Source organism: Pararge aegeria, chromosome 16 (assembly GCF_905163445.1).
Source record: "Pararge aegeria chromosome 16, ilParAegt1.1, whole genome shotgun sequence".
In the NCBI taxonomy this organism is placed as follows: Eukaryota; Metazoa; Arthropoda; class Insecta; order Lepidoptera; family Nymphalidae; genus Pararge; species Pararge aegeria.
In genome coordinates, this window is record NC_053195.1 from 8,280,590 (window position 1) to 8,296,317 (window position 15,728).

A 15,728-nucleotide genomic window follows, 5' to 3' on the forward strand; every position below is an offset into this window, starting at 1 on the left:
ATAAATTATTACCAATTATAACACCCAAATGTTTAGGCCAGTTATGCAATTCGGATTTATAACTATTTTATAACTGTTTCAATAGTTCTTGCTTACATCTATGCGGGACACTATAGGATTATTTTTATTTCTTGCTAAATAAAGCATAAAAAAAAATATTTGTAGTATGTACACTTCTGCTATTAGTTTTTAAAGTACCTAACATGAAATTCTTTTAAAAGTGATATTAAATTTCTGTTATCAGCGAAAAAGAATTCCTTCGCCGGCCGTAACCTTGTTGGGTAGGTACTTACTTAACTTCATGAGTATCTATGATCAAAGATAGTAAAAAAAATAGCTGTGAATTAATTTAATCCATCGCGTGACAAATTACACGTGAGCTTGACGACTCAAAGAATCCACCACCTGAACTGTAACTCGCACATACTCCCGCACCTACGTAGCACGGATCTCATTAGTTACATGAGCAAGCACTGCCTACTCTACTAACGAATCCCTAGATGTAAAAATACACAGGAAATTCTCCCCTGTATCACTCACCCTACGATATATATTTGAGTAAACACATTGTAGATATGTGAATATTTAAAAGGATTTTATGAGCTCGTTCACATAATAACGGACCGTACGTATAACTTAAAATTCTGTGCTCTGCGTAATATCAAGTGAAACTGAAATTATCTTTTTCGAATTCTCGTCGAAGTTATGATGAGATGAGGAACATCTCAATTTATAGTAAATTACCATTTTAACTAAAAATATTGAAACATCTAAATCTTAAAATTTTTTCGACATTTAAATTGTAAAAAAATAAGACTTTTTCTATCCTAGTACGCCTCAGTCGTTTTTTGCAATATGTAAATGCATCGATATCTTTACTATCTGTATCATAAGGTTGGACAATTTGTTTGTAAGTTTGTATATTAAGAACTTTTATTTCGATTTAAAAAAATTCAGGTCTACCTGAGATTTTTTTTGGATTTTTTATTTACCAAAGAAGGTTTTAGACTATCTAATAGCATGATTCGTTCTGCCGTTTACGATGCTGGTGTAACCGCAGGGCACAGCTAGTGTTTCATAGTATATTCATAACGGTACACTTTTTTCATTATTACTTTTTAATCAGTCAAAAGATACAGTAGATACCTATTCCATTATATACATTTCTATTATCTAAGTTAATACCTATACACACTATAGTTTGTAGGTATGTATTACGTAACAATAATTAAATCGATAAATTTTAATGACTGACAAGTTTTGTCGGTTCGTGATGATGAAAACGTGTTCTATACGGTCCCCTTCCCTATGCATATGAGCGTATGTAGCTTGGTACATAGATGGTATCACTTCCGGACTCTTCACAATGATCGACCGGCCGGAAGCTTGGCACGTGCGTCGGTCATGGAAGAATCAGAGCGTCAGATCGTTCACTACAATAGTTGAGATATTTGAAACTAAAATTGTGCGTTCTTAAATTTTCCAAATATTTGACTATTGCTGTCGTACAAATGTTAATGTAAACGGAATAAAGTGTATAAAATTAGAGTATTTCTACCCTGATGTTTTAAATGGATGACAGTAAAAGGTAACAGGTAAGCGCTTCACAATCTCCCTTCATATTACCTACAATATGAGGGCTGAAAAACGAGCTGCTTGTACAAGTGTTTAAACGAAAGCAATTGTGCAAGGTAGTTATTACTGTCACTGTATATGATGTTTAAAAATAAATAAAAAACACGACAAACACCGATTTTTCATAGTCTTTCTCCCACTCATTTCCGTGAATTTAATAAAGTAATTTCCTCTTTTTCAAACTAGTATGACAGTGCGTTACTTTTAGCAGAGGCGTTATAAAACACATTACATTTGTGTTCTTGATAACATCTGAATTCTAAAGACTGTATGTTATCTTATCGCGAGTCGCAACACGACAGAGATTGAAGCCGCATAATCAAGATAAAATACTTCATTGTGCAACGCTAAATAATTGTTTTCGTTACGTAACTTAAAATTCTAGTTACTTTAAGAGTTTTCATGCATTAGGGCTAGACATTATTCTGAGTTATCTAGGGTGAGCATATTATTGTTGGGCAAGAGGGCGGTCACCTACTCGTTAGACAAATACGGTGAAATCGTTGACCCAGACCACAGTGGTGGAATGCTTCCGACACGCTACCAACCGCCACAAGTGGCGGAGACTCACGCGGGAAGCACTAAAAAGGATATTATTGTTGACTATGGGTCATGAAGGAATCTTTTCCCAAGTCAAAGTTATTATTGATGGACCGAAGCAGATGGCCTACCTCATAGTAACTGGACGGTAACAGAGCAATTCAACGCAAGGCGTGCAAGGAACTCGTCATGCAACCTGCCGCTCTGTATCCGTCAACTTGAGGCACTAGGTGTTAAGCTTAATTGTGCCTGTTATTACACCAGCAACCACGCCGTTAAGAACGGAACACAGCATTGCAAAAATGCTGCTTAGCGGCAGAAATAAGGATAGCGATAAAACTTACCCGGACGAGCTCTGTCACAAAAATCTCCAATTTACTGAAATATGTAAAAAAAACCTTTTTTTTTATTAGTTTAGAATTTAGATGCGGTCTACAGAAAAAGTTGGCGAAATTCCGTCATTTAAATAGCAATTAATTCCAACGAACTCATCAAATTTTTAGTAGCGTTAATACAAACCATGCCCTGAGAGAGTAGATACCTGTTTGTCTGATGTATTTTTTCCATAAACTCGTATCTACCCTCTGTAACTGCTCTATGGAAGCGCCCTTTGTTCTCGTGTTCCATTGACTGCACCACTGTGAATGTTACACTGTTGAAACACCATTGACTGATGCAATTACGATATACATATATATGGACCAAAATGGACATTATCAGAGAATATGTAGCTACCAAAACTGATGGAAATGCCGATACGTCGCAACAAAGGGTGATAAACGTAGTACCTATGGCCAGTTCATTTATGACAAACATTACACGTCCCACTGCTGGCCTGTGCCCAGCTCTCTCATAAAAAACACAGTTTTAGAGCATGGACCCACCACTCCAATGCGGGTCGGTGGGCTTTAACGACTATCACCACAATTAGGTGATTATAACCGGGACCGGCGGCTTTACGTGCTCTCCGAGGCACGGGGGCTGACACCGCCAGTGGCGTGGATAGAGCGTATGAACAGGGTATGCAAATAATATGAAATGAATAAAATATCCAGTATTTGTTATAAGAAACTTAAGGAGAGGCATTGTAAGAGTTATAAAAAGCCTACCCTTAATTATTTATAACCCGTACGGGAGATTTTCTTAAGAAAATACATAATACGCAAATATCAGAACAATAATATTTTTAATATCGAGTAATGTTTTTGTTTTCATGCTTGAAATCATTGTAATTTTTATCATAAGTATGAATATTTATACAAAGTAAGGCGTAAATTAAGGTACTTAAAAATAATTTAGTCAGTCGAATTTCTTAATTAAAAAAGGCCTATTCACAGACTCTTTTGAAACTTTCACACATACTTTTACATTGCTTTGAGCTCATGGTGATAATTATACCTACCTTTTCTTTAAACAAAGCTAGGACTCTTTCACTCCAGGCTAGCATGACCAGAAGGTAATTATCCGGGGTAAGGTTAAAAAATAATCTTCTCCCACAGCTTTATCAACTCTCAGAGTATTGGCGACAAGTGGAAATAATGTATATATGCGAATAATAAACAGGGGTAAACTTCTCCTATTGCATGTTCCGTTTTCCAGATATAATTTTTGTCTCCTGCAATAGGACTAACGTGCGCACCACGAGAAAACTTTGTCTACCCATTATATCGTCTATCTCTATAGTCAAAAAACTAGTTACGAAGAGAAAATTATCTCGTGACACGCATGCTAGTCTAAAGGCGTAGACATGATTTAACCACCTAAAATTTGTAAGAATGCGGAGCTCAGTTGAACCCTTCTGATTTTCGGATTTACATATCCGTCAAGTCGATAACGAAATGACCGCCGCACGTTTTTTCTCAAATAGATTTGCTTATGGAATTATAATCTTCCACTTTTTGCCGTTACTTCCAGCTATTTATATTTTTTTAATTTTTAGTACACTGTAAAAATGTTTTGTTTATGAGCGACTTAACCATAAAATAAGTGAAAATTCTCCTTTAGGGCTACCAAATTTTCTGGAATGAGTTGTATAAAAATTTAACCACAGGTTACGATGTTTACGTATATAAAACTCCTTCTTCCTTCAAGAACATTGTTGTCAAACCTTTGTATATATTCCGTACTAACCTATGAGAATTCCAAACGCGCTCTGTTAGAAGATGGCCATAACTCAGCCGCGTATTACTATTATTATTTATGACGTTCAAGCTTCGAAAATATTGAATACATAAATATCACGCAAACACAATTTAAAAAGTCCAATTCCACATTATAAAGCTAACGATACCACAAAAACGTGTCCTGTTATAAAAAAATTAAAAACGTACCCTGTTAGAAATTATTACGTAAACATCAACCAACGAACGCTCCACCATTAAAACTGCAAGAGGCGACACTTCACAGAGTAAATTAAAACTGCGCTCTAGTTGGAATAACCGACACATGTACCATTTGTACCATCCGCGCTTTTATATCTAGGTTTGAAATAAAACAAACGAATGTTAGTTTATTTTTAAGGTTCGTACCAAAATGGTACGAAAACTGGTAACGTTTTACCAGTATATTTTACAATGTACAAGGGAGGTTTACCAACATCATTTAAATAAGTGTTTCTTAAAATTACATTTTTGTGATAAACTTTGATAAATTAATTTTGACCTCGTTAAAATAAAGATTACAATTCTGAAACAAAACTCCGACAGTATTAAAATAAAACTGTTTTTGAATTAAAGCGATTGTTGTGAGCCCCCTCGTAGTAATTAAAAATCCTTAAGGTACATCTTTGTCCGTCTGTAACAATTTCATATTTACAGTTGTGATAGACAAAGCACGGATAGAAACTAATAATATCCTTGTTTTACTTTAAAACTTTAATTTTAATCAGAGGTTTTTATAATATCACATCAAAGGACTACATTTTAGATCTGTTAAAAATGTTTTTGTTGTTGCAGCAAATAAATGTACTTTATAAGAGTTGGATGGATCCATTTAGAAATTTCTGGTTTGAAAAAAATAACTGTTCCTTTTTCCTTTCCTTCCATCCATTTTTTTACTTCATTATAAATTGAGACTATGACACTCATTATAAGTGAAAACGCAATAACATAACTATTAAAAAGTCAAGATTGTTGGCACTCGCACGAATTAAAATAGAGCTTTAGTACAAACATTTTCAATTGAACGTATAAAGCGTACATAAAAATACTTGTAAAAAAAACATCAGTAAAACATGTTTTTAAACTTCATGTTATTTATGATTGTCTTATTAAAAATCCCTACGTAATCACAAGCCTACATTCCACTATTGAAAAGACAAGAGAGTCGGCACTTCATGGCGTAAATTAAAACAGAGCTCTTGATGTACCTGCATCGTACCATTTGCGCTATCCACCCTTTATTTCTGCTCCATGAAAGTCCTTTTACCGCATCATGGATACTTCAGTATGAATGCATTGTTAAGCCATCATGAACGCAGTTCTGTTTCCTTTATTGAATACTAGCAGTATAGCAGCGATGACTTCAAGCAATATTTCTGTTGTAAAATAGGCTTTTCCACGCAAAATCTATTTTTGTCTATATAGAAATTAGAATTAGTTAAGTGCTTTTAAAGGTTTAAAGCAGCATCTTCATTCTACTCCATATATTGTCCTCTAGCTTCATCTGAAAGTTCTATGAAAATTTTGTGCAACAGTTTGCAACATGAGGCTTGACTCGATAGCCAAAAAGAGAGACAATTAATTCAAAACTTTTAGTGTTATACTCTACCATTCATATGAATGAGCTGAGTAGGTAGTTATTTTGAAATCATGGAAAGACAGAAATTTAAATTATAATTGAATACATATTGTAACAGAAATATATATATATATTGTAAATATTACAGGAAAATATCCAATAAAAACATTCATCTTTATAAAAACATTTAAAAAAGCTGTAACAAAAAATATTACGGTGATTAAAATAACGATCTAGAAATATTTAGTTACACTAACTGTAGTTTCACTTTCTAACCAAATAAGTTACGAGCGTAAGTTACTTATTTAAGTGCAGTAATAAAATATATATATTATAATCGAGTAAAAAAAAAATCTCTTCCTTATTTTCTTAAAAAAAACCGTAAATGTATTGATTCTTATAAAAAAAAAATTATAATAATAATAATATATCTTTATTTCAGACATTTGTCCATATCGTGTTAGTAGAACAAAGAACTTAAACCTATGTTAGTACTTAACAACTAAAAAACAGCCTTATTCTATACACAAAATTCCTTATAGTCTACTTATAACACCCCTATAGCGCGTGTGCACACCATCCCAGCTTCCCCAGAGAGAGCTGTCCAGCCTGAATGCCAGTGTACTGAGGAGGGTGTTGGTGCTGCTCACGAGCCTGCTCATCATAGACGCCGCACGCTTACGGATGATAAATGATTAATACATGAGCTAAATATGTAGCTAATTGTCTAGATTGTAAGTAAAAAAAATATGTACGAAATTTCAAAGCGCATTCCGTCAATTAAACATTTCGATGCTTGATTCATCGTTTCTTAAATTGCTAAATCGATCGATCAAATTCATCAATCAGTGCCTGTGTGGCAATTGAAATATAAAATTACTTACATTGAATAAGAAACAATCTACCGTTAAAGCACAAGGAATTTAATAAAACGCTGATAAAATTCGTAACAAAATTGGCGTATCGTATGGCACTAGCTAGATTGATTGATCTCGTTAAGCCCCGTCAGATACGATCCCTCAAAGGACTGTCAATACTGACTGCACTGTATTCATAGAGGCTTCAAACTTTCGGATACATCTTTCGGCATCCCTGCTACTATTATAAATGCAAAAGTGGCTTTATTAATTAGTTGTGTGTATTAACAGAGTAACATCAATAAACTATAACCGTCCACTGCTCCCTCCCAAAGGGAGAGTTTGCCCATAATCACCACGCTGGGTAAATTGGCAGTAGATGCTAGCAGTAGCACAGAGGACTCGAGAAGAGGAGCACTGAGATTGTTCTTTGTTCATAGAGATTATTCAGGGGCTGGGAAATAGCAAAGATTACTTTTAATTTCGATAAATGTAAGAAAATCCCTCAGAAACATTGCATATAAAAGAGTTCGTGACCACTTTTGCGTGTATACCACACGCAAAAGTTGTCGCGATCTTATTTAACGTAGCGATAACATAACTTTTTTCTTGATCGAGATCAACACCTGCGAAGGTTAGATACGTTGAATATTTTGATAGCTATTTAGACCAAACCTAATTGTTAGTACAGTAGTAGTAGTTTTTGTTACAGCTCATGCAAGGAATCTATATCGCCATGGTTATTTGTGCTGCCAAGTACAAGTACATGGTTACTGCTCCGATGATATTAGGCATATAGCTTACCCCTTTAAATTGATGAATACATAGAGAAAGTGTCGCTAGGACGTGTTCCTCGAATGCCCTTCGAACCATTACTCTGTTTATAGGCTATGGTTTTCCAGTTACCATAAGGGTCCTCAAATATTACTATTATAAACCCTTTTTATTTGAACCTTACTCAAAGTACAATAGTTGACCAATGGACAACCTTTTCAAGCAATGACGTAATGTGTTATATCAAACATCGATAACATCTGTTAAATAAGCTGCACGCTGTCAGTTGATAAAGCAAATACAAAACAAAATATCCGGTCGCAGATCCAATGGCATTGGCCTGATTGATCTCGTTAAACGCTGTCGGGATCGATCCCTCAAAGGATTGCTATATTTGTCCAGCCATGAATCTACCGTGATAAATCTTTCGACGAACGCTAACTGCTCTTTGATTCTATATTTAGACAAGTTTGGAGAGATATAATTAAATCTTTTGAACGCTTTTCATCGCTTTAATCCTCATTAATTGGACATCTAAAATAAAAGTTTAATAGCAAGTACCAAATACCGATTAGACGAATCTAAAATTATATTTATTTATTCAACTTTCTTATAAGTATGTATAGATTATAGAATTGGATAAGATAAAATCGATTCGTTTTAAAATACAAGGACATTTCTTACGACATATTCTTTCTTCATATTGATTACAGTCAGTGTAACGATGGTATAAATGATTTAAAAAAGTATTTAAAGTTTTAATAAATAGGATATAATACTATTGCGTAAATTCCGAGGGATTTACGTTTGCTTTGTGTTGTCTTCTTATCAGAAGTCTTTACCAAATTTATAAGTGACTTCCCTTATGTCGCCTATCAAACAACAGAGATTAATTAAAAGTTCGAATTTAGAAATACCTTGTTTAGGAAACGCAGTACTCTGAGTATGATGATTTCGAACTCCGCGTCACGGTGATACGCAGTGGTATTACTAGCCCCTTAAAACAGAGGCGCCCCATGTATAATCATACATTCACATATCCACACGTAACATAAGTAACTATGTAAAACTAAATCCATAGGTAATTATTTAGTGCCTAATTTACTTTAAGTTTTAAACTTTTAAAGAACTATCCTTTACCTTCGCAACGCGATGCACTGCAGGCAAATTTTCAAAGCTCGCAAACTAACCGAACAGATATCAGTCGTACAATTTAAATATTTTATTATTATGTGTCTGATATGTGAGTAAAAGTGCAAATACTCGGACATTTTTTTTCATTGGAACCATTAGCGGATACAGAATGTCATCAAGGTTTCAAATTAAAAATTGATAGTTCACAAATAAACATCGTAGCGGATAAGGCCGATACCTCATTACAACACATAAGTCTGAAGCAAATTGGATATTCACCAAAAGGTTCATAATGATTTCATGCCGATGCTGAGGGAGGCTGGCTGACTGATTTTACGATTAATAGAGGATTAAAAATTACCGCTTTGAAACCAGCGGTTGTGGTTATTAGTTTGTTTCCAAATATGAAGAATGTTCCAGATTTGTTGTGCTGCCCCACATAGCGTGGAATAAGGGCAATAAGATTTTGATTCTAGTCAGATGAAGGTATCTAATAACTATATTTCGTTAACTTAAATCTAACAACGAGGGTTTCATTGCTTTACTTATCATTAATATCGGAAGTCACCACTCTCTCCTGTAAATCGCACATAATATATAAGAGTCCGAAACAGATGCTAGCGTGTACGCAGGAATCTTTTACAATGAAAGCAAATTTCAATCAGTGTCCTATCCGTGCTGAGATCCATGTACATAATAGAATGAAGTCTCACAGAGTAGTTCCCAGACTGTACCCAGTCATTTAATAAGCGTCCCGACAGACTCGATTGTTAGCTTGTCTGGCCCTTTATTCATTTGAATACCTACCATGGCAAGTCTGAATACGTTATTTATTATCTAACTCTTCTATTTCGTGCTTACACACTTTCATTCATATGTTCTTAACGTATAAGTTTGTATTATAATTGGTTATCTGTTTATAACTAATACCAGATTAGCAAATATATAAATAGTAAGATAGCCTAATCACATGTTACTAAGTAAAACATTTTTTTCGATCAAAAAAGTAGCGCATATATGCAGCTTTGTTTATTTAGGTATGTCTACTGCAGATTAATCTGTATTAAACGGTAAAAAATCTTGGGGCTTATAATACTTGTAGTTGAGTTGTAGAGGAAAGCTGGAGTCCTTTCCTTCTTTTGTTAAAATGTTGAAATAACCATCAAAATAGTAGTTAAAGCAAAAGCCAAATTTTTATCTCCACTAAATTTTTAAGCAAAAAATGCCTCATTATTCTGAATAACCGATGAGACCAGACTAGAAGTACATATGTACAAATTATTAGACCAAATTCATTTTAGTTCGGTTTAGCTGTTAATGCCTGTCCATCTACTAAATCAAGCTCAGGGCGTTAGTTTATACAAGGAACAAATAGATACTCTTTCATATATTCTAATATCCGGATAGGTACAGTTTCAAGAATTAATGACCAGCAATCTAAATGTTCTATGTTCATCGCTTGCATGGCCTAGCTCAGCCGCAAACCACAAAGTATGTCTTATGATCATCCGGGTGCGCATTGCAAACCAACTTTCCTACTAATGGTGTATTGTCAGAGACCACAGCCTCCTTGTAGTGGTCAACTCTCCCTATTAATGACCCACTACTGGACGATCTCTCTCTTAAGATCGTGACATGACCGGATTTGATTTCAGTAATTTTCATTTTTTATCCCAAAATTTTAATAGATAGCCACGTAAACAAAGACAAACGTACTAACGTAAGTCTATACTTATAATACAACTGTAATGGATTGGATTCTGTACATTGAAGATATTTTAAAAATGTATTTTTTTTAGGGCAATATGAGAGTAGGTCCTCGGGACGGGCATTTGCGATTGGCAATATTTACGTGATCGAAGACAAAACAGATTTATTATTCGCCCCCCCAAATCGATAAATCGAATCTCCAAAGCTAAGACGAAATACGAATGACAACAAAACCTTACCTCATTAGAGCTTCATAGAAAATGAAGATGGTAATGGAATATGAAGCTAAAATTCTAATTTAGTGCTATCAGAACAAACCCGCCAACAAAGAAAAGTAATAACTAAGTCTCCAAAGTTCCACTTCAGCTTTTACTGATCTTGTGACTAGCGTAGTTTCGATGGTAATCGTGCCAGCGTGTTTCTATGTCTCCTTGTGATACTTTCTACTTACTACCCTATTAATAGACGGATAGGGTTCAACTTAGCTTGAATGTTAGCAGACATAATATGAGTTTTATTGTATAAATAGCCCGCAAGATTTACGTCATCAACGTTTTTGTATAAGGAAATCTATTTTTTGGTATCTACGCAGATGGTACTTGGTACAACCTTACCTCTACAACCAGGTATAAGTTTTTTTTATTTTAAAATCATATAATATTTAGTAGACCTTTACATTTATCTCTTATTTGTTAATAACGTCACGCTTCGCTGAGCTCAGTTTGATATCGATTCCCCTTTCAGGGGGAACAGAAATAATTTGCAAGCAATCTTACTTAGAAAAACTCATAACATTGTGTAAAAAAATTAAAATTAATCTCTCTTTCTACTCTTGAGTTTTGCAAACAAGTCTTAGTCGGTAGGGTGGTAACTAGCCACGGCCAAAGCCTCCCACCCGACAAAATTTATTTTATATCAGCAATAATATATCTGCATGCCTGAAAGATCAAAATATTCTCAAAGGTATGTGAACTCTACCAATCTTCACTTGTGGACTACGGCCTAAACTCTTCTCATTTTTAAAAGAGACCCGTGGCTTATTTGGAGCTGGTAATAGATGATGAATAAATAAACGAAATCCTCTTATATAATCCCCGTTTATGGATATAAAAAATGCTTTTGCCTTCACATTCAAACATCAAAAATTATCGCATACGCGATAAACATGGCCCATTTTCCGGAATCATTTTTCACAACAAAAACCTTCATGCGAGGCACATTTACCCAGAAAAGTTCGGTTTTGTTTAACTCTAAATGGGCTTTACGACGGCTGTACCGCTGACAGTAAACCGCATGCGAATAATCGCTTTTGTGATAGGTGCACCACTGATACCTATGACAAATTCTATGTAATTTTATACATCCCTCGGTTACAGCAGTACATTACAGTATTAAAAATATCCGCTATAGTGAGTAGGAATGCGCATCGCGCATTTTAAGGAAATAAGAAATGAACAGCTATCCTAACAAATAAACCCTCTTCTCTCCGTCATTGGTAGTTTTAATACATAAGTATCTGATACCTTATTTTAGCTGAATTCAGACAACGCAAGCCCTATATTCCAGCTACAAAAAATGTCTCTATTGTTGTAACACAATCGCATTTCATCCTACTATTCATTATTCAATAGGTGTAACATTCAATAGCCACATTATGCAGCCCACGGCTTTTGGAAGTATATCCGAGGGGATAAATGAAGATTAATTAGATTATTTTGCGTTTTGGATGCCAACTTGACGATTGTCTAGTAGCCGACAAAAACGTGCTAGAGAAATAATAGGATTTATTTGTAGTTTACACTGTTGCGTAAAACCTAGATTACGACCTAGATTATTTTCTCACAAATAAAAAAACTATTTTGCAAAGGAAACTACCCTACGCTTTTTAACAGTAGACAATATATATAGCAGCTTTTTCATTCTTTTATTTAAAAGCAACTAATTTTTTTTGAAAATTTATATGATACTTGTAAATGTGAAGTATGTATGCTTGATTGTTTGTTACCCCTTATGAAGTACCCCTTTATTTAATAAATCTATATTTTAAACCAAATAATATAAAGTAACTCATAAAATACGTATCGCATTGACTCTCAAAAATGTTCAAATCTTAAGTTAATTAAAAACAAAGGTATAATTTTTTTAGGCAGTAAATTAAGGGAAAATTAATTATTGTCATTACAAAAAAAATATACATAAAGTAAATTGAAGTAAATAAAGCAAGGAATTTATTTAAACGCTATTATGTATTGTAAAGAAGTACAAACACGCATACAAATCATAACCACGAGTTTCAAATCTAGGGCAAGCACTTCTGGCTTTCTGTTGTGAGTACTAAAGTGTCTTGGAAGTTAAGAAACGTGCAACCTGCCAACCTAAAATGGGGCACGGCTATGGAGAGGTCCTTCTATATTTTTTTTTTATCTTAGCAAGGCGACTTTAATTAAGGTAAATTAAAAAAAGTATTCATCTCAGAAAAACAGCAACCGGGTAGCTTTATTACACACTTTGATAATTACTTTTTTTTTTCTGGAAACACGTTATGTTAAAATCATTTGTAGGCGAAGCAGCGTTGGTCGACCCCAATGAGGTGGACAGACATTAAACTGGGAGCTGCTGGAGATAAGCGACCATGGACTTTGAAACTCTCTAAAAGACCTATGTCCAGTAGTGGACGTCAATTGGTTGATATGAGTATGATAGACTAATCACTTTACTAGGGAATTAGTTATTAGGACAAAACACTAATAACTCGAATTTTCCGTTGACTGACTAAGAAACATTGAAAAACAAAGACATGATACTACACTATACGAGATTCCTTTTATTAAAGAACAATTGATAAATTTTAAGTTGTTTTATGAAATAACTAGGTTTAAATTATTTATCTTTTTATTTGCAGATCGCTACAAACCGCGACCGACTTATTGGTAAGTCACAAAAAACTGCACTAATCTTTTGCTTAAACTGTTGTAAAAACATCTCAGAGCCGACCCACCCGCATTGGAGCAGCGTGTTGGTTCTAAGCTCTTGAACAATCTCTTCTATGAGAGAAAAAGAATGTGCCCAGCATTAGGACGTTAATAAGCTGCGGATGATGAAAGATGATACAGTTTTTGTATGTAATAAAATAAAAAATAAAAACCTCATCCCTACAATTGACGACCAGGGCAGCAAAACTGCTTTCGGAGACCAAGGCTGTGGGTTTGATTCCCACAACTGGAAAATGTCTGTGTGACGAACATGAATGTTTTCCGGTATCTGGGTGTCAATCTGTATATTATAAGTATTTAAATATATTATTCATAAAATAATAATCAGTTATCTTAGTACCCATAGCACAAGCTATGCTTACTTTGGGGCCAGATGGCGTTGTGCGTATTGTCATAGTATAACAGTACTGCTGTGTTCAGCAGTTTGCTTTTTACTTACTTACGATGTAAGTTTTACTTACGATATATGAAGTGACTTCCATGCACGGTCTCGGTAAACGTGCCTACTAATCTTAACCCACCTGCATTCCTAATCTACGCCATAGAAGGCAGTTGCCCTTAGGATGCGTTTTCTGTTTTCCTCGATCCCCAGTGCTACGTCTTTGCCAGAACTTCCACGCTTACTTTATCCCATTGCTGTCACTTTTTCAGAATAATACGCTTATAAGGAGCTAACGAACTATTAAGGTTATTTGCGATTCCTTAGGTGTGAAACCTGTGTTGTATGCATCGTTTGCAAACAACCTTATACGTTGATATGCCATCTTGTTTCTAACTTCAACCCATATAAAGCATTCGAAGAAAAGACCTATGGGTAATTAATTAATAAATAATCATATTATGAGAACCTGTGGGAGCTTTAAATAATTGTATGTGAGAAATCCTAGGAGCCCTTGAAACATCAGTCAACTGTTAAGATATAAAAACTGCATTCACAAAGTTTCACGATCATTAACGATGTTTATTCGATCCAATTATGATTTCTTTCATTACTGCCTTAATTGGCATTTAAACGTAAGAAGCTTATACTTCTTTAGTTGTGTTTATTGTACCGATGTAAATTATACAAAAAAACTAAAACAGAAGCGGAGTTAAAAAGTGTGCAGAGCGGTGCTATAAATATTGTTTGCTTTTTTTTTATTCTCTAAGCCACATTTAGAATTACTTTATACGCATATACCTGTCCTGTGGAAAATCTATTATCAAAGAAAGAGAAAATAGACTACATCTTATTATGTTATATTTCTGTTATTCTTATCAGAATTCCGTTTATTCATTGCGGTTCAAAGCCATAAAAATTCTTTTTTGGAATCAGATTAAAATTTAATCGAAAATATTAAACTATCGACATCTTGTTTGCAAATTAGCAATTGAATATTGAATTGTCTGGCATATACATTAATATTAATTGTTTAAAACGCACATAACTTACGAAGAATAAGTGGTGCGTGAGTCCCAGATAGGGGAGCCGAAGCCCAAAATGCTATTACCGCTTCAGTAATAGACATGTTAATACAAATACGCAGTTTTTAATGTATGTTGGATTATAAATTATAACTAAATAACTCATCTGTCTACTAAACAAAAGCTGCCTATTTGGCCAAAATCAATATCTGAGCTTTTGATTTTGGCAGCCGCTGTTTTGCTAAGTTCCACTAATTTTAAAAAGAGAAACGAAAACGAATAAATACAACCGAAATGAGAATCCTCCTTTTTAAAAAAAAATCAAACTTACCGCAGTCACATTTTTCTACTTAAACTGGAGGCGCAGGCGCTTTGCTCCGCTTTGAAGTTTTCAGGTCGGTACTCCGTTGACCGGTGACAAAATGTGGAGGTTCCAAGAGTAGATATTAATCTTTTATATTAAATAGGTACACAATTTCGTAAAATTGTCCAAAATATCTTCCTTCTCGGTATATATGTACTAAATATAGGGTAAAAGTTACGTGAAAAAGCACAGTGTGGGATGAATTATTTTGTATGTTAGAAGAAGAGGAATAGAGATCTATACACATTTCTTACATTGTTTTATATTTAAAATTTGTGTTACGCGGTGCTTTAAGTTTGAATTGCCTGTGTGTGAGTTTGTATATGTATGTCACAAACACAGATTACATTGTTTTTGTTGTTCCTCAAAATATATAAGCCTTACAAAAAATAATACAGCAAAAAATATTGCTGAAATAAAATTATGTGATATATCTTCAATAAAACAAACATTGTTTCAGAACGTTGTGTGAAACAATGTAATTTCACCACATCGTTCCAAATTCAATGTCACAACAGCGTTCCATATTTTTAAATTAAAGCACAAACGCTGACTGTTTGGTAAGATATTTATGAATAC

At 34.3% G+C, this 15,728-nt stretch overlaps 1 protein-coding gene across 2 annotated transcripts in view; it reads left to right on the top strand.

The window, feature by feature from the left end:
- The window catches only part of LOC120630237 (ADP-ribosylation factor-like protein 4C), a 92,849-nt gene that overhangs the window by 25,146 nt on the left and 51,975 nt on the right, over positions 1 to 15,728 (top strand). The window contains exon 2 of one of the 2 annotated variants that reach the window (XM_039899388.1): positions 13,291 to 13,318. The exons of the other annotated variant lie outside the window; for it this stretch is intronic. The gene's annotated coding sequence lies outside the window, so the exon portion shown is untranslated. The remainder of the gene's footprint in view (positions 1 to 13,290; positions 13,319 to 15,728) is intronic. 2 annotated transcript variants of the gene reach the window in all.